Raw genomic sequence first — 20,655 nt, forward strand, 5'->3', positions numbered from 1 at the left:
ATTGTCTTATTAGTTTTGGATGAACCGTAAGTTTTAATTTCTTATTATAGGATATTATCTACATCGATTTTATGATAACATTTCTATTGTATATTTGATAATTTTTACTGAAGTCTGTACATTATACATATTACGTGTCATTGCGTGGAATTTCTTTGTTTCAGCGGATTTATTGTTTGCTTAAGTATATCAAAAATTTACATAGTCGTCGTGAACTGGTGTCGCGTAAATGGTCTTGTTTATTCGGTGTTGGATTAATAAATTTTTTTCTAAACTATGACAGTTAAATTTAATTTTAGACAACAAACAACCGAAATATTGCAGAAACAAGAAATTTTACTATTGCGAAAAAAAAATAAACACATAGTTCTTCAAAATTCTCCACAAAAATCATAGTTCACACGAAATACTTTAATTATAAACCAAGTAATTAAAAAAACAATACGTACTTTTTCGATCTGTGGACAATATATTAGTTAATTTTTAATATGTACACATTATATAGATATTAAATACACATAAATAGCCCTGATTGAGCTGGAATCTGCTGTACCAATGAATCCCTCTTTTGTTGTAACGGTAAACATACAAGTCAACAGTCGTTTTCACAACAAATATCACCCAAGGTTTCGTGAACATATTTTTCTACATCCGAAATTTTAAATGACACATTTTTCTGTGACGACTTCGCCTTTCACTCGTGCCCTTGTAAGCTCTATCTATATTGAGTTATACTGATAATAATAAGGTGAGAGACGCAAGAATATATGTCACACTTTTAATGAAATTTGATCAAGGTCATTTATTTTTTGTCTTGGTATCAATAGTTTGACTAATTTGAATTATAAATAGATAACGGGCTGAATTATCATTATTTTGACGAAGGTTAACTTCTGATTGGCAATTATGTCATTCCGTTGCATTAAGAACTGATGCCCGTCATTCCATTTTTTGTACTTGAAGTAGTGACATGTCAAAATACGCCACATGTAACCGCAAGTACCAGAACCTTTGTACTGATTTATTTTTCTATACTCAGCTAATATATGTGATGTGGTAAGATACTCTCACGTTTATCATAAAAAGCGTGAAGGTTCTCTTCACAATATTCACATCAATACTGCCTACTTCACTTGAAAATTGTGCTCTTTATATGTCTTTGACGGGGAAGTAAATGATGGATCAGAAGTGTCAGATACAAAAGATTTCCTTTCGCGATGAGATGATACCGTGACAGTCGTTACACGATTTTTCACTTACACCGTACACTTCGGCAGTTTTTAATTGTGCCTGATTGAAGAACATGTCTATCTCCGGAATAGACGAATCGATCAATAATTTTTTGAAATATTTATACACATTGAAAATAGATTTTTTAATCTGTGAATGTAAATCAATTTGTGAAGATATTTAAAAAAAATTTTTTTGATAAATTGTCAACGATATGAAACAATGTAATGTGCACAAATACGAAATATAAACAGTAAACAGAACTATCGTTTTCGACCATCTGTTGTTTTGCAGTGCTATCGGCGCATATTGAGAACCACTGTATTTCAAAACTAACATCACTATCTTCGCCATCGCCGAGGGCTACTTTACGTGAAAACGACCGTAGATTCTAGAATATAGACACAATATCTAGACAGACTCTCATTAATTTTCAATAAATTCTGTGATGTTAATTTTAGTTGTACAAAGTATAATTTAATTATTTACCGTATTGCATATTATAATATAAACAACTCTTTTTTTTTATTTGAACATTATTTTTCCACGAGAAACAAAAAAAATATAAAACCGTAATTAAATTAATATAAAAATATTTACCGAAATCTCCTACAAAAAAACATATATAATATAATATTGTAGTATGAATACAATTATAATATTAAATTTACAATAAAGTTTAACGTGAAGACCTCAATACTGAGAAAGTGTGATCTAATTCATATAAAAATTAACAATGAGCTAATGGACTAGATAATTAAAATCATAAAACCAACTCGACATCTCCAATAGAATTTGTGTAGAATAATGCAATTCAATAAAATAAAACAAAACAAAAATATACATACTTAGTGTCACTAAAAAAAAAAATTAATGGATTTATAAAACAGATCAAAGAATTTGAAATAATGGGATTAATATTTAAATAGAATTGTTATTTTGTAATATAATGATGTACACAAATTATTAAAATATATTATAATGAGAAACTTATCATAAAAAGAAATTAAAAATAGTATAACATGTAATACAATTAAAAAAAAACAAATACGTACCAAATATTAGTAAAGCTTAATAAAAATAAAAATATAATACAGGTAAGTAGATGAGTAATAATTTTCATAGTTAATATAATTAATTGAGATAAATCATATAAAACAATAGGTTAACACTATTATAATATAAAAATAGTTTAGAGAAAGAAAAAATAAGGAAAAAATGAAAATATAAATTATAATAAAGAACATTTAAATTCGATATCAACAGAATGAGAAGTTAGGGTCCGCATCGATGTTTGGCATTTAATCGTCACAGTGGGTAATTACTAAGTAATTAGTAAAAAATGATGAGCAGTGGACTGGGGTAAACGCTGAGATACTTTAAAAAAAATTAAAGATAAAATGTCAGATAATTTGAATTTGCTATTTAGTATATCTTCAATGAGCTTAATACCTGAAGAAATGGGACACTTTAACGCAGTTAACAGTAATCTATACATTTTTACAATATCATACTTTTTTAGATAATTTATATAACTAACTTAAAATTGGATAATCTGCTTAATTATTTGAATAATACAACTTAATTTACAAAAAAATACTATCGAAAATACTTACGTAATTGACGTTGAAATAACGTGCCTAGATAAAAAATTATTTACAATAATAAACATTTAGCAACATATTTTTTATTTATTTATTTAATTATAAACATATAAAATCATAAATTATTAAAATTTATAAACATAAATATATTTTAAGAAATTATTTTTTGTGGTTACATTAGTGTTACGATCCAACTCTAGAAATCCATGTAAGAGTGGAAGTTGTGGTATAATCTCACTAAACATTCGATTTTCTGGTTAACTTGTATCATTTTTGTAGACTCATCCCGAGTACGTTCGGCTTTTCCCCGTAGAGACGTTTGATTTTAATTGTAAAGATTTGTTAAAATAATCCACACAATGAGCTATAAGCCTCGTAACCTTGGCCATAGTGACTTAGCATATTTGTGTTTCTAATTGCTCAAATAATTATGTTGTTATACCATGTGTGTGTACGTTATATATTTTATTTAATAAAATATAAATCTATTAGGTATGCAACAGTCATATTAAAGTGTACAACGACGTGTACAAGATTAATCGAATTAATTGTGAATCATTTAGAATATTTTAATTTAAAATCAATAGGAGGTTTTAAAATTGTTACTTAGTATTACATTTACGTGTTACCAAAAATGTACAGTTGCTCTTTTTTTGAGAAGTGTAAAACTTAATAGAATGTCATATACGCATAGTGTGTTGTATTCGTCTTACAAACGTATAGCATGGAAAATGTCCGTTTATTATATGAATAATAAAGTAATAAAACCTATTATCAAACGTAAAGGTGAGCGTTATCTAAGTTCTCTTATTGGCTTTTAACGATATTTTAATTAAGTGAATTATAACTTATAAGCATTTTTAAATTTAAATATTTTACATAATCACAACTTTATTTTTTGAGAGATTAAGTATATGATTTAAAGAATATAATGACAACTAATAAACCATAGATTATATTAAAAATTATATTTAGTTATTTTCAAACAATTACCATCGTGTTTGTCGATATGGTCTTGTATTTCTTCTGTAAAGTATTATAATAGTAAAATACAAATTATTAGTTGTATTTAAATTTTGTATTTACAATTTTTAATAATAATTAACTGTCTTAATGAGCGTAATTCACAATATAATTGTACTTATATAAAGTGTTTGGAGATAAAACAATGTAGCTTTATAAAAAATTTGCAATCAATAGAACATTATTTAATTGTTATAAGCTTGTTACATAAATCTATCGAATTTCTTAAGGTTTGTTTGGATTTTGGGGTTTCATTAAATTATGGTTTTGTTTCAATACTTCGTATAAAAACGTTCTTAAGATAACTTCTTTAAAAATAGTATAACTTCTAGTCAAAAAAAAATATTAATTATTGTAGGTTAAGTTTGCAGTTTTATCCGCGATTGTTAATTAAGTATTTAAAATTAATAAAAAAAAGAAGGCATACTATACACTTAATATGCACTTTTACAAGTGATATTTTATTTATATTTAGGAAAATATAAATATAAAAATGAAGTCTAATATTAAGTTATTATTTAAAAATGAGTGACAAAATAAATACTATTACATTAAGTTTCATTTGGCCATAATTTTATGTTATTTTGAAATCGCAAATATTATTATACAGAAGTATTTGAATACTTGTATTTAAATACTTTTTTAAGTATTTTTATGGCATTCTAGATATAATATTTTTTTAAATATTTTGAATAATGTTTAAAGTGTTGTTAATACAATTTAAATACTTTTATTTGAACACCACCATTAATTCTATTTATATTCATTATTTTCCACAAAAATATTTAAAATAAAAAAAAAATGGCACATACTATTTTAGTTTTGGTATTTTTTTAAGATAAATTAGAATGAAATAATTTCGCCGCGCCACAGTTTGTCGTCAGCAGTATAGCATCACGTGTACTGCCCGCGTCGCATATCGATATATTATGTAATTTCTGCCGTATCGTTATAACTATATCTCACTACAATAGTCGCCGCCGCCGCAGCTGTATATATGTATATTTTTATCGTAATATATTTTGTCAAATACAATATACGTAAATCATTCATTGATTAGTCTTCAACGATACCGGTTAGTAATATACCAGTGTATCATTATAATAGAAGCATAAAGAACTGTGAGTAATTAAAATATATTCTATTCCTATATACATGTTTGTGAGTATATGTGGTATCAAATATTAATTACGGTTTCATATTGTATAAAATCGCACAATTTTGTGTAATTACTTTTTTCTCATTACATTCTTATATATATATATATATATATAGATGTATGTATATTTATGTACAATGGTTTGATTTGTAATTTACTGTTACTAAATAAAAAATCACTTGTTAATGAAGAAAACTGAATTCTCAGTCTTAAAAATTCATTACAGTCTATACTGACAAGATACATGCACCTATCCTATACATATTATATAATATTTGTTTATTAGTTATTACAATTCTAGTATAGGTACTTGTCATTTTTTAAAAGTGATATTATTTTCTTTTTAAAACTGTCTATTTTCCGACATTCTATTTTGAATTCAAGTTATTTAACTATCACTATCTCCTGTCTTTTTTAAATGTTTTATACATACTTAAGTATAGAAATCATAACTTGCATCTACGTGGAATTACAGTAAGTTTTCATGGAAAATCTATATTATATTATATGATCATCAAAATCACAATTTTTTATTTACTAACAAAGAAATTTGGTAAAATTTTAATATTGAGTAGGTTGTATGACGACTTAAAATTCAATAAATATAAATTAATTAGATAAATGATTATATAAGAAAAAAAAAATACTTACGCCAAAAATTAACTACAAAAGAAAATGGTCTTGTAATATTATACCGTTAAAGATCATTGATAATAGTGAACATAGATCGACATTATAGGTTATAAAAGTACATATAATTATTAAAGATGGAAATATTATTTATAAGATTTGAAATTTATATCCGATAGATTTCTTAATTTATATATCTTAAAAACGTATAAAGAACCCAATATTAAATTTTAAAGTTTTAGGCATGTTCAGTATCAACATTTTTGTATATTTCTAATTATAAAATAACTTTTATTTTATACAGTTTTTTTAAATTAGTGTATAACGACAACAATAGTTTAGAGATAGACTAGAAAATAAGAGAAAAAAATTAAAAATTATAAAGCAAATAAAAATTAGATATCAACAGAATGTGAAGTTAGGGTTTACTTTGGCGTTTGGAATTTAATCGCAATAATTGGTCGTTACCTAAGTAATAAGTGATGGTATGTGGGACGTAAAGAGAATAGTTGACGGGGTTAAACGCTAAGGCGCATAACAACAAATAAAAGATAACATTTCAGATAATTTGATATTGCTATTTAGTATTTCTTCAAAGAACCTAATACCTGTAGGTATGGGTTAGCCGTAATTTATACGTTTATACAATAACACATTTCTTAATCGATTTATATAAAAAAAACCTAAACGGGGATAATCTAATTTATGATTTAATTAATACAACTTAATTTTTAAAAATAAGCAACAGAAAATACGTACTTAAATTGACTAAATAATATAGGTAGAAAATTATTTATTAATAAAAAACACATAGAAACAGAGTTTTATTTATATCTATTTAATTATAAACATATAAGAACATAAACTATTATATATTTTTAAAATATATAAACTTAAATAAATATATAAATATATTTCAAAATATTCTTTTTTGTGGTAACATTGGTGTTACGATCCAACTCTAGGAATCTATGTAAAAGTGGAAGACCACTGGAAGTTGTGGTATTCATCAGTTTTGTTAAAATCATGCATACAATTTTCTTTATGTTTCGTAATATTGGCCATAGTGGCTTGGAAACACAAACCGTGTTTCTAATTGTTCAAATAATTTTGTTGTCTTACCATTCGAGTGTTATATATTATAGTTAATGAAATATAAATCTACTAGGTATGCAACAGTCATATTAAAGTGTACAACGATGTGTACAAGATTAATCGAATTAATTGTGAATCATTTAAATGTTTTAATTTAAAATCAATAGGTAGCTTAAAAATTGTTTCTTTGTATTACATTTAAGTGTTATTAGAAATGTGTAGTTGCTCTATTTTTAAAGAAAAGTAAAACTTAAAAGAACGTCATTTACGCATCATGTGTTGTATTCGTCTTACAAACGTATAACATGGCAAATGTTTGTTCAATAGAATCAATTTCATGTGATTAGTTTATATAGAAGAATAAAAAGACCTATTATCAAACGTAATGGTGAAAACATTATCTGCGTTATCTTGTTGGCTTTTTACGATATTTTAATTAACTGAATTATAAGATTTTTAAATTTAAATATTTTACACTCACAACTATATTTTTAGAGAGATTAAAATAAGTATATGATTCAAATTATATGACACCTAATAAACCATAGATTATATTAAAAGATTACTTTTAGTGATTTTTAAAAATAATTACCTTCATACGGCGCTTCCTTGTCTTGTATTATATCTGTAAAGTATTATAATAGTATAATACAAATCATTAGTATTTTTAACTCATTTAACGTAACTGTTCCCTGATATAAATTTATACCAGCAATCTATAAACATTATAATAAGAACATGTAAATCATAATATGCACTGTTGACAGTGATATTTAAATTTTAAATCTATAATTTTTAATAACAGTAAACGATTGTGTAGAGTATTATTTCTACTATTATTGTACTTATATGAAATTTTAAGTGATAAAACGCTGTAGCTGTTTTAAGAATACCAATCAATAGAATATTATTATATAATGGTTATAAGGTTGGACATTTTAATTACAATATTTTTTTAAGTGTAATCTAAATTCATTTTAAATACTTTTATTTAAATACCATAAGTTGAAGAATTCATAAAAATTCCTGCAGAGAAATACCATTCAGCTTTGAATATCAAGTAACCCAATTATCAGTGCACTTACTCCTGTGTTCGTTACTAAACCTACTTTATTTTTCGTAATGATAATTACTCATAAATATGTTCATTTATTTTATTTTATTTCGTTTATTTTCATCGTTTATATGGAGAATAACTATTTATCTATATACCTCGATTCGGCAATGATTTCGCTGATGCATTACACCGTACTATACTCGATTTTGTTCCTAAGTGTATTTTTTAGGTATTTTCATATCCACCTTTACATTACCATTCATACATTTTTACCTGTTGGGCCAATAGGGCCATATTTATTACTATTATACAGCATATTTTTTATTTCTAATATTTGAGTTACTATTTATTTAGACTTAACCGTGTCATTAGTTTTAAGTTTACACACAACCATTGGTTTGTTGAAAGGCTTTGAAAATTGTTTGTTTTATTAACAGGCTGGCATGGGATTTCAAATTCAATTTGTCATTGAAACTACTGTATGTTACTTAAAATAGAACTATATTAGAATATGGTGTGCCTGGTGTGTTTTTTTATCATAATTGTTAAATTAATTTAACATCTTGTTATATGTTTTATGTTAGTTATTGTAATAATTCAAAAGAGTTTCTTACCTTTTTCTTATTATATATAAATAAATAACTATGTCTAACAATTATAAATGAAGGATATATAAGAAAATAAAATTACCACCCTCTAAAGTATAATTACTTACCATTAAATTTAGCAATATCCCTTAAAATATCTGTTAAATTAAAAAAAAAAATCAAATTCAATCATTACATTATACTTACGTGACATAAAAAATCGATAAATTTATTGGTTCAAAGATATTAAATAAACTAATTTCGTTTAAACCATAATTATTTAGAATCTAGCTTAATATTGATTCATTGTATGTTTCAATAATGTAAAATAAAAACTATGTAACTAGTATATTTTAATAATTTCTTTCACTAATTTAAATAAAATTCAATCGATAATGTGGTATATGTTTGATTATATACTTATCTAAACGTATAAATATTTTAATTAAATGATCGAATAATTTACAGTTGATTACAGTTTATTAGGAACCATATAATATTTATTAAAAATAATATACTATATAAAACTATATCACTTAATATTAAAACTATTCTAAATTTCCATTTATTTACTAATAATAAGTTAAAATTATTACATTTGCAATCGGCTGAAAGAAAAAATTCATAGTAATGTAGTATTAATTATGATATAATTATGTTCACATAATTAAACCTTATAGACCATAATTTCATTTATTAGGTCAATAAAGAAATAACCAAAACTACAATATATCTGATTCCTTTGTATATATTTTTCCAATTTGTAACAATTATATTATTATTATTCTAAACCTATGTGGAAAAAAAATATTAAAATAATTATAATTTACAAGTTACATTAATTGTATGTATCTTTACTTCAGTCAAGTAAAATTTTAATGTGTCAAAAGAATATTATATGTTATAAACGATTATTAATAACATATTTATAATATACTGCAGCAATAGTTAATGAGTAAATATACTTTTTATGTACAGTCGATTTAATGTTTCTACTATCATAAGCAATCCAACATTTTAAAGGCAGAAAAAATATTAGTATGAAATGATGTTTGCTCTAGTTAATAGTAAAATAGTTATCAATAATTGGTTTTATTTTTTATATGATTTATTATAACAAAATCTACAAACTATTATTCATGCTTATAAATACAATTAAAAATATATATATATATTAATTATACATATATAAATTTTACCGGCATTCAGTTTGTCAAAATCTTCTTTAATTTCTGAAAAAAAAATAGAAAATTCAAGCAATCATTTAAGTTAGGTATCTATATCAATACAAAAATATATATGATCATACTATTAAATTCTTCGTCATATTTTTTAGGAAATCTTGTGGTCACGGGAATAATCAAAATTGATAGAACTGTGATTGTAATAATTTTAAAATATTGCATAAACAAATTCATTTTATTTAATTGTTATGTACGAAGAATACAAATTATGTGAACGTTAAATAATGAAATGTTATAAGTAATAAGTACTTTTCGTCTTTTTTATGATCGATTCCTTCCTAACACTACAATATTTAAAAATAAACAATGAGCAAATAATATACCTGCTATGAAAACAAAAAATATTCATTATTTGTCTTTTTCTATATTAGGAAATATATTGCAAAAAACTTAACCCATTGTTAAGGTGTTTAACAGACGTGTAAAATAAACAAAATATGTTTAAATCGTGGTTCTATATCATTGGTGCTTACAATGAACATACCAAATGCTGAAAGGCTTTAGATTTTACCTCAATAAATATTACATAGTAATGTTTAAAACATTTTATTTTGTATTAAAAACTACAAATTAATGTTCAAATACAAATTTTCCCTATAATAAACGTTTAAACATTTTTAAATAGCACAAGTTTATATGAAAATGGAATTGAACCTTTACGTCCAATAAACGAATTAGCTTCACCGAGTAGTTTTGTATGTCCCTTCTACCTATTTGTAACTGTTGCTTCGAGTTTAAGGATTTTAATTTTTTGATCCCCTAAAACATTTTTAATTAAAAATCGAAAAATATGCAAAAATATGCACTACGAATTTTTGATAATTTGTTCATAGTGTCTTGGAATGGATTTCTGCTTTCTAGCTCAATAAGCATAAATCTAATAATTCCTTGTAGACTATTATTACAATTTATAAGGGCCATTAAAAATAATTATATTGAAACTAATTATAGTTAAAAAATCGGCATAATACAGCATATTGATTAAAATTTACTTTTAAATATTATCCTACATGTATAGTAGATTTTTTCAATCACAATATACTGTGTGGATAAGGTAAACAAGTAAACGTCATTATATAAAATATCATATGTATATACGGCTGTAGGTTGCACAAAGCATGTAAATTATTTGAGCATTTATCATTTTTTTTCCAGCAGCGTTTTTTTCATGACTTGATGCCAATGTATGCTCTGTTGACATTTGCCATAATGAACATGAGTCATCAGCGTTTTAAGTTTGTCCAGGTCCAAAATATTTTCATTTACGACTCATAACTACACACTTATAACTATTATATATTTTAATAATACATGTGACTAATGATACAATGACTAATCGGCGTGTTTCAACATTGTATTACTATCTGCAGCTGATTTTACTCGACATTCGGTGTATACCGTTAGCTGAGAACATAATAAAATAAAACTAGCTGAATGGATATATTTTTAGTCGAAAGACTTTTGAAGAAGAATGTTATATAATAATGTTTTGTTTGAAGATTTAAATCGTCTAAAAGTTTTAACTATTGTGTAACGTGTATACCATATTTTAGTAAATTACAACTTATTGCAACTTGCATTATTGCAAGCATCAGCCATTGGCCAGTTAGATAGGTATAAAATAGGTGGTACGCTACGTCATTTTTCGGTACATTGCCAAAAGAGCTACTTGTGCCAAAGTACACCTGTTGTTTTGTCAATAAGTTTCTGTGTACCATTATTGGTACATGGGAGTGTTTGCAAAAAAGTGTTATGTGTACCTATACTGTAGTACACGTAAATACGATTTTAATACAGGAAAATATTTCGTTGCCACCCTCCCCCCCATTTAGACAGACCGATTGATATTTTATAAATTCAATATTTTAGGTATAAAAATCAAAAAAAAAAAAAATAATAATAATAATAATTTTAAAATATGTCCGTAGGGAATAAGGCATGTTCACTACTTTTTGGGTTAGCCCAAAATACAAATCAAACATTAGTATACCATAAATGGTATACATAACGGTTAACCTGATAATTGTGTAAAATGTATAACAGGTATATGTTGTAACTGTTGTCTATATAATATAATGTAATGTTACATGTTAATATTATATAGATTATTATTAATCGAATGAAGAGTGTATCGGTACACTCAAAACCATATATATCGTTTTGGTGCGTATAAGTTAAGGCCTCCCGGCTATTCACCAATTCACCATTCGTCTTGGTGTACATAATTCGCACTTCCATCACGCATATATACATATACACCGTGTATCGTTATATACCGTGGTCGTTCGTGCGACGACCTCGTGTTGTATCGAAGACGCGTCAGATGCGTTGTGAATGCGGCCCGTTTGATTCATCACTATTACCGGACTATTGCGTGACGCCGAATACGCTTGTCCCAATCAGCGCAAACGCCGGCCGGTCACGTTGTAGTACAGTAGAACCTCGATAAGTCAAAAACCCTAATAAATGAAATAAATGCCATAACCTTGCGAAAACATCGATTACTCGAAAGAAAAAACAGTATGGTTAACTCGAACATTCCTAGTTCCAAAAATAGACGAATAGTGACCGACAAATCGAATAATCATCATTTGCTAAATCTGCTTTTGTGTTTCTCTAATTTAACTTAATTACGTTTATTATGTTTGTTATCGTATTTTTCATTCTGTTTATTTTCATTAAATTCGGTAGGTATATTGACGTAATTTTATTGCCAAGTTCTATCGACCGTTTACACGTGTACGGTGCTATCGAATGTAACAATTGCCTGATTAATTATTTAATCACATTTCTTATCATAATTTTCTAGTGGCAATTTATTTTAAAATAATAACAATAAAAATACGCAGTGTTGAGTGATATCTAGCATAAATCATCTAATTACAAATTAAGTACCTATACATATTATCTTGATAAATAAATAAATCAGATATTAGTATCTAAATGGTATATCTAACATTTAAATACAATTATCAAAATCTACATAAATATCAAGTAAATCTCGTGTAATTCACAAGTATTTCGTTCAATAATAGTTTCTAATTATAATTTATACGTATATATTTATTTATTACTTTGATACAAAATAATCCTTCTTTGTTGCGTCTCCCTTAATCGCATTACTCAGACAAGAATCCAATAACATGTCAATCATTAATAAAAATGAACTATTTAAAGATGAAAATCTAGAATAAAAAAGTTATTTTTACATTTTTATATTTTCAAATGTAATTAATTGTTTAGGTTAAAATGCGGAATGCAGATGCATTTCTAGGCGCCGACGACTTACTACCACTGCTTGTATGGGTGCTTATTCAATGCAACTTTCTTACAGCTGAATTGAAAGAAGAGTATACGTGGGGACTGTTGCATCCATCATTGATATCCGGCGAGGGAGGTTACTATCAGACTGCACTGTGCGGAGCTGTGCACGTATTGAAAAGTTACTAGTCATCCATGGAATCAAATACTATCAATGGCGTGAAGACATTAGGCTCCGACAACACAGTATGTAACACCCAAATTGTTTGTTTTTTTTTTTTTTTACAAATAAATATAAACTCATTTGTGTTTTTTTTTTTTTTTAGTTGAGTTATGATCCACTGAATGAACTCAAATCTGTTCTTAAAGTGATTGTGCCCGATGAAACCAATGGATCACTGCTGACCAAGATTTTACCTGTTAGACCTTACATGACGACATGTGACGTGACAAATTTTGAAAATATAATTAATATATTACATAAAATTACACATGTTATTATAAACGTAAATCACAAAATCTTTTATTTCTGTAACAGTGTTATAAAGTTACTTATAAATAAAGGCTACCAAATGCACTCGGTGTTTACTGCATTGTAGTACTGTCTATGTGTACGACGTACGTCATGTATATATCGTAAGCATAGTATCTACTTATATTGTTAGAACAAAATTTACATTTCATACTTAGTTAGGTGTTTAGTTATAGTGAAATATTACTTATTATTATTATAACTAATTGTGTTGTCTAAGTAATTAAAAACAATTTTCACGACCCACAGTTTGAGAAACGCTGACCTAGATAATATATCAGAAACACATATACCTAACAGTTAGTAATGTGAAAACTCTGAACATCAGACACACTCGGTCACCGAAATTTTGTCCGCTATTTGGTGGTTTCTGCTATTTAGAGGGGGTAAATTTTTGAAATTTAATGTTTTGAAGGAAATAATATCCACTATGTTAATTTTAATTACAGTGTTTTAACAAATGAAAAATTAGTTAAATAAAATATAAACGAATATTGCAGTTACTATTTAAAATATAACATAAAATCTAATATTAATATAATAACCTACAGTTTATTTTGAAAGAAATCAAAGGATAATAATGTTGGTCAATTGTCGGGGGAACCTTTGTAATGGACGTTACCCTAAATATTTACATTATGTATAATTTGCACCAAAATCGATGATTATAAGATAGGTAGGTACTATCGTATATTTTTTGTTATTTCAGATATGAGAAGCTAAGGACATTATTTTTATATAATATATATATTAATATTATTTTTATAGATACCGAGGAGTTATTTACACAGTTCTGCGTCAGTATTGACTTAAGATCTATACATTATATATAATAATAATAATAATAATACACGATAAACATATTATATAATATTATAATTATTATATTATTTTATCCAAAAATATAATTTAGTATGTATTTTTGTGTGAGAAATAAAAAATCTTATTATTATAAAAGTTACTATTCGATAGTCCCCATTACTAATAGATATTAATTTTGGTGCAAATCACAAACGCTATTTTCAACTAACTATGGTGGTGCAAATTATGAACTCCCATCACTAATAGGTCGGCAAACGATTAATTAAATTTCTTACCTGAGGTATTAATGATGCGCAAACGACAAACACCGTAACAGTTTGCGACAGTGCATACTTTATGCCACTGCATTATCTGCAATACAGTTAAAATATCTATGCTAACTTTATTGTATTACTACACTGTGTTGAGGCGCTTGGTCTATATTATAATTACATAAACCTAATATAATCGTTACATAGACCGGCCATGCACGGACAACGGAGTGAGATTGTAACCGTATGTACATCTCTTGACACATCTAGATTGATCTTTCGTTAAATAAGATTAGAGTCATCATTTATGACTAACTTTATTACATTTAGAAACCATTGCATTAATCTGTTATCATCCTTAAATTTTATAATCTTACTTGTCGATAATCAATGTTAATGCTACCTATAAAGTTTAAATGTATATTTATGAAATATAAAAATAATATAAGTTTACGAGATAAACAGTTTGTACCTTTTGAATATTTTGAAATCAAGCTTCTATAAAAAACTGTCCAATAGCTTTTAAAAATATTTATAACAATGCTAATGAATTCAATAAAACGCTTAATATATGAGTACTTTTAAAGTTAAAATTATATTTTAAAATAATATATTATATAAAATCGAATTAATATTTAATTTTTAAATTAATCTTTTGCTATAGATAGGTTTAAAATAGCATTTAACTTTTCATAGACAAAGTAATATTTAAAATTGTATTAAAAGTATATTATTACATAATATAACTTATACAACTATTGATACAAAAAATTCTATATTTATTAACACCCAAATTCTAAAAATGTTACAATCTGTAACGTCACGGAATTTTCCATTGTTTTTATTATAATATTCCCCAAATTATATAAATTATTTACATTATTATTGGTATAACAAAAACAGCGTTATGTAACGTTCTGTGAATCGTATTATTATATAATCCGTTTCGGCAATCATATATTATAATGTCCTCCCTGTCCCTGTCTTATGTATTATAGTGTCCGGTTATCATGACGTTCTCCCGACTGGTCGCCGACGCCGCCGACACGTCGCTTCGGTTCCGGCACATGTCGTGGTGCATGACTGCGAAAACGTCCCCATATATGTATATAACCAAGTTTCGTGCTCCGTTTTCTATTTCACCGTTACTACCTAATTTTCATTTATCCAGTACGCGAGTGATCCACTTCAACACTATGTGTGCCTTCCACATGATGGGCTATGCATCAACCAAGGCCCCTCGGCGGGCGAGAAGCCGGCGTTACACACAAATTCATCTCAAGCCATCTCTATGTCATCGTAATGTATATCAACCACGTGAATCACGAAAAAACCCCCCTAAATTCCCAAATTTGTTTATTACCCTATATATTATTATTTTGTTAGCAAAACAGCCGCCTGTCAATCCGTTACAATTTTATATTTTATTACTTCATATCAATCCATATAATATAAACTATGTATATGATATAATTTGTTCCCATTGTTTTATTATATTATTATATTATATTATTTACCTGTGGTGCCAGCCATTTATTTTATAACTAAAAAATGTATTATTATGATTTTGCAATAACAAACACACAGTCCAAAATGGGGATTATTATTTATTATTTATTATTATTATCTTATTATATTAAGAGTACAAAAACCTCTATAGGCTCCGCCAACCTGCCCTCACCGACATACGTGGTTCGGCCTTTAGGTCATGGATCTGTTATTCCCACAGATCCGTGGGAGCAAAGTAAGCCCTAAGTTAGGCCGAAATGTCTCAAATCTAAAAAGATTCATTAAAAGAATTTCTCTCTCAGACGATTAATAATATTACCATTTTTATAATTATTAAGGCTCGTATATAAATGCCCATAAAAATACCAAAAATGACTTTTCGAAAAATGCCTTATTTATTAAATAAATTCAAATTATTATGTAAAAAAAATATGAAATTATATTTGACTAATGGATGGTGTGACATAAAGATAAATTTCAGCCTTGTCTAATTTAAAATCAAATTACCTGATGTCAAGTTCAAAATGAAAATAATTTGTATTACATAGTACTATTTATAGATATTGCATATCTAATGAAATGTATTCTTAGACTTAGAGCGAACAATAAATACATGATTTATATTGTTAATCTAAAGACATGGGCTACTCAACATTGGATTTTTAAAACTTCAAAATTTAAATTAGACAACAAAAGTCGAAAAACTAATAGTGGCTGGAACGCAATTATCATATCATCTATCTATAGAATACGCCGTATTCAATACGAATATATTAAATAATATATGACAAATTCAGTAGAATATTGAATTCATTTAAGTTAAGTTTCATTCAGGTTTAAGGTGAAAATAAAAACAAATTCTTATGGATTATATACCACGTATCATACTCATCAACATTAAAGATTTGTACTGTCCTCGATTGAATCAAATATGATGATGAAACTTTACCCTTTTACTATTTTTCATATGGAGTATAATCCTATATAATGTATACGTTATAAAGTTTTTTTAGAAAAAAAAACGATTTAAATGGTTAATAAATAATTTTTTGAAAATTATATCCCTGTTTTTTAAAAATAAATATTTTTTTTTTTTTTACAATAAGTGTTTATTTAAATACCTATATACATAAATTAAATAAAAAACAGTACAAAATTATAATTTATCTACATGGTATTTTCAAGTTGATTACAAATATAAAATAATTATACAATGTAAAATGTATTTACAAGTTTTCTTATAATTAATTAGTGATAAATTAAATATTTAAAAAATGGTGATCCTACTCCAATATATATCAATATGTATGTATAGCAATAATATTTTATGTTTTTGCACATCAAATTATGCAAATGTTATTAAATATAGACATTGGTATTAAAGTTGGTATATATTATTTTTTTTTTTTAATATTATGCTACATTTGACAAAATATTTGGTAGGTACAATGATTTGTGATATGATTTCTTTATTTCTACGGTTATGTTTTTCACAGAAATTAATTCCTCATAAATTAACAAAAAAAAAAAAATTAAAAAAATTTAACAATAAAATAAAATAATCAAACTTAAATATCTAATAATTACTTACATTGTTATCACGGTTGTCTACACAGGTTGGACCTTATCATTTGTCTAAGTGGCAACTATAGAAAATAGCGTTAATTCTATCAGACCCGGGTTTTAATATGTTTTTAGTGTTTTTACACCTATAATAATCAATAAATTATGCAGTTTTTTTCCAATAAATTGCTGTAGATTGGCGATAAAAATAATATGATTTGATTACCCGATAGAAAACAATGTTATCAACAATTTAAGTTCTGTAAAGACTATCGCTAAATTATGTTATTCAAAAGATAGAAAAAAAAACATATTATAATATCCTATAGAAGACGTGTTAATGTCGGGCCGAGTACATTTAACGCTGTTAGTAACCGTGGTCACACAACGACACGGTGGCTACATGGGTTAAATATCCGCAAGCTCCAACCTGTGTAGATAACCGTAATAATTATATAAGGAAGCTTACTGACGTTTTATATTTAGTTTTCACAGATATTGAGTATTTATAAATTATTCAAGTGATATTCACAATTTAATTACAATTCGATAATAAAAAATAAAACAATCAACATACAAAAAAATATATAATATATAAAGTATTTATATGTTTTATCTAATTAATTTAATTGATAGCAACCCCTTTAGCTTTAAATCCAATTTTTCAAATTCTTCAGTTTTCCTATAAAATGCATAAATATTATGAGTATATTAATTTAAAAAAATATAATTATGTCAACTTACTTTATAGGTACTATAGTAGTATAGTGTATGTGAGCCAATGTATGTATACAGTCTATGAGGATATGCCTCTCATCATCGTGGCTATTATGGGTACGTTATTTTTTTGTATTTGATCGTCATGAGTTGTTTTTGATAGAACGTATAGGCATTATCTTTTGTAACAACAATATTTACTACACCAAACAAACACTTTTTATGAACCTCCAGATTCATGTGGTTTTAAGGGGATCTTAGCCTTAATCTTCTCTCCTCCTAATTTTTTGTTTTTACTTCAGTCGATATTGTGTGCATACGACTTTGTTTGTAACGTAAAGAATTCAGTTATTATATTTCCGTTCATCTCATCTGAAAAATGCCGGGTATTTTCTTTTTCGCACTGGTGTAACATTAATAGGCCATCTGACAGATTTGACGTATCTGTCCGAACGAATAAGTCTACATTTTTTACCAATTCGTTATAATTATCATCTGTCATCAGTATTAAGTAATCAGTCATCAGTAATTTAATAATATAAATGTATATGAAAATTAGTATATATCAACCAAGGTTGTTGATAGTATGGCTGGAGAGAATCTTGAGGCTAATGCTAAAGAACAGATTACTACGCAGACATCAGTTAATATCTCAGATTCGTCAAAAACCCATGACGTGTTGGTTACTTATTCAGCCTCTGATTAGTCTAGTCAAGTTCAGCTCGCTGTAACTATAGTCGAAATTGATAATTTGAGGTCTAATTTTATAGCGGAGAACGGAGAATTGTTAGACGTACTTTCTGATTTAAACCAGCTGGAAGAGTACTCATTGAACTAGCAACTAATACCTGGGCCACGGGCCATGGTCATTGAAGCAAATGATTTCGACCCTGTCCAGTCGTTGGCATCGGTTCTATTCATCTGATTACTGATATCGTTCTTATTGATAGTTCTAGCTCCTCTCCTAGCACTTCAAAAGATTACTCAGGACTTTTACCGAAAGGGCTTTGGTATTACCGAAGTTATTGGACATACTTCTGCCATAATTCGATAGTGAATGACAGAACAATCCAGAATTTGGAATACGTTCAAGGCTTTGATAGTCCAATGTCCAAATGTTCTTATTATAAATGAATTATTATTATAAATAATATTTAATTAATTATCTTCATGTTGGTCCACAAGAAGTAGCTAAAAGATTCACAGTTTCGAATAAAAATTACAATACTATAGGCTAGTACGCTTTAGTGAAGCGGTATAACAAATTTCGTAAGCTTGCATCATTGATTTTACTAAAGTTGTTGACTACTCCCGTCGAAACTTCTAAAACCTTTTCTGTTTTGCAAGTTTTCTTGTCAAATTTTCATAAGAAAATTGCTATTCTGGAATTTCTCTGTATTCCAGATTTATCTTCGTTCTTTCGCAAATAACAAAGAATATCCATCCATCCATAGTATAATCAAGTTCGTTAAGTTAGGACGTAAGTCGCCTAAAACATGGGAGTACAGCAGTCTGGAGCCTTGTCTAATTATTTTCATAATAAGAACGGTGGTCTTTGATGGGACGGAAAACTCACGTTGGTATCTTCAGCAAAATCTACATCGAAAAAATGTGTAGTGTGTTCTGGTGGTGCTCATCAGGTAGTGGATTGTTCTAAGATAAAGACTTAGTTAGTCGATGAGCGATATAACGCAGTATATACCCGTAATCATTACATAGTTAATTTAGGTGAAGATTATATTTCGTTCAAGTGTCCATCTTCCTGTTCCATTTGTAAAAAAACGCCATCATACGTTAAACTACATTGAGACCCTAACGCTAACGCTGGGAATACTACTTCGCAGTTGCTCTGCTAGACCAGCGACAAGCTCTGACGGTATTGCTAGGTATTGCTCTGGCCCATGTACGACACATGTAAACATACGTGGAATGTAAACAGGAATGTATGTGTTCTGATTGATTCTGTTTTCCAGATCAGCATTAAACATCTGTTTGTTGTGATCATATGGGGTTACAGCATTCGCGCTGGACAGTACCTGTCACTGGGTTACCAGATAAGACGGTTCCGGACGGGTGTAATTCGGCGAAAGATCTAGCCTAGAGACAATCCACTTCCACCTCTACAAGAAAAGTCTTGAACACTGTCTTCAAATACTTCTCATATGCCAGTGCAGATGCAAGCCAAATGATCTATTTTCTACTGGTACTTGATTCATCCGGTATGAAACGATCCAGATGTCGGTGCTCAATCCGTGTTGATATCATTTGAGTCATCTATTGAGAACATCATAGAAAAGTTTTGGGTGGATGAAGAATCTGAGAAGGCTCCACCTCCATACGAAAAATAAAGATATATATCCTTAAGATAGAA

The 20,655-nt window shown here is 27.2% G+C and overlaps 1 long non-coding RNA gene across 1 annotated transcript; it reads left to right on the forward strand.

The window, feature by feature from the left end:
* Positions 1 to 4,746: 4,746 nt before the first annotated feature.
* On the forward strand, positions 4,747 to 13,451 carry LOC132923312 (uncharacterized). Its single transcript, XR_009661152.1, has 3 exons — positions 4,747 to 4,932; positions 12,873 to 13,136; positions 13,217 to 13,451. It is a non-coding gene; the product is annotated as an uncharacterized LOC132923312 (long non-coding RNA).
* Positions 13,452 to 20,655: the final 7,204 nt, after the last annotated feature.

This window comes from Rhopalosiphum padi, chromosome 2 (assembly GCF_020882245.1).
Source record: "Rhopalosiphum padi isolate XX-2018 chromosome 2, ASM2088224v1, whole genome shotgun sequence".
NCBI classification, from domain to species: domain Eukaryota; kingdom Metazoa; phylum Arthropoda; class Insecta; order Hemiptera; family Aphididae; genus Rhopalosiphum; species Rhopalosiphum padi.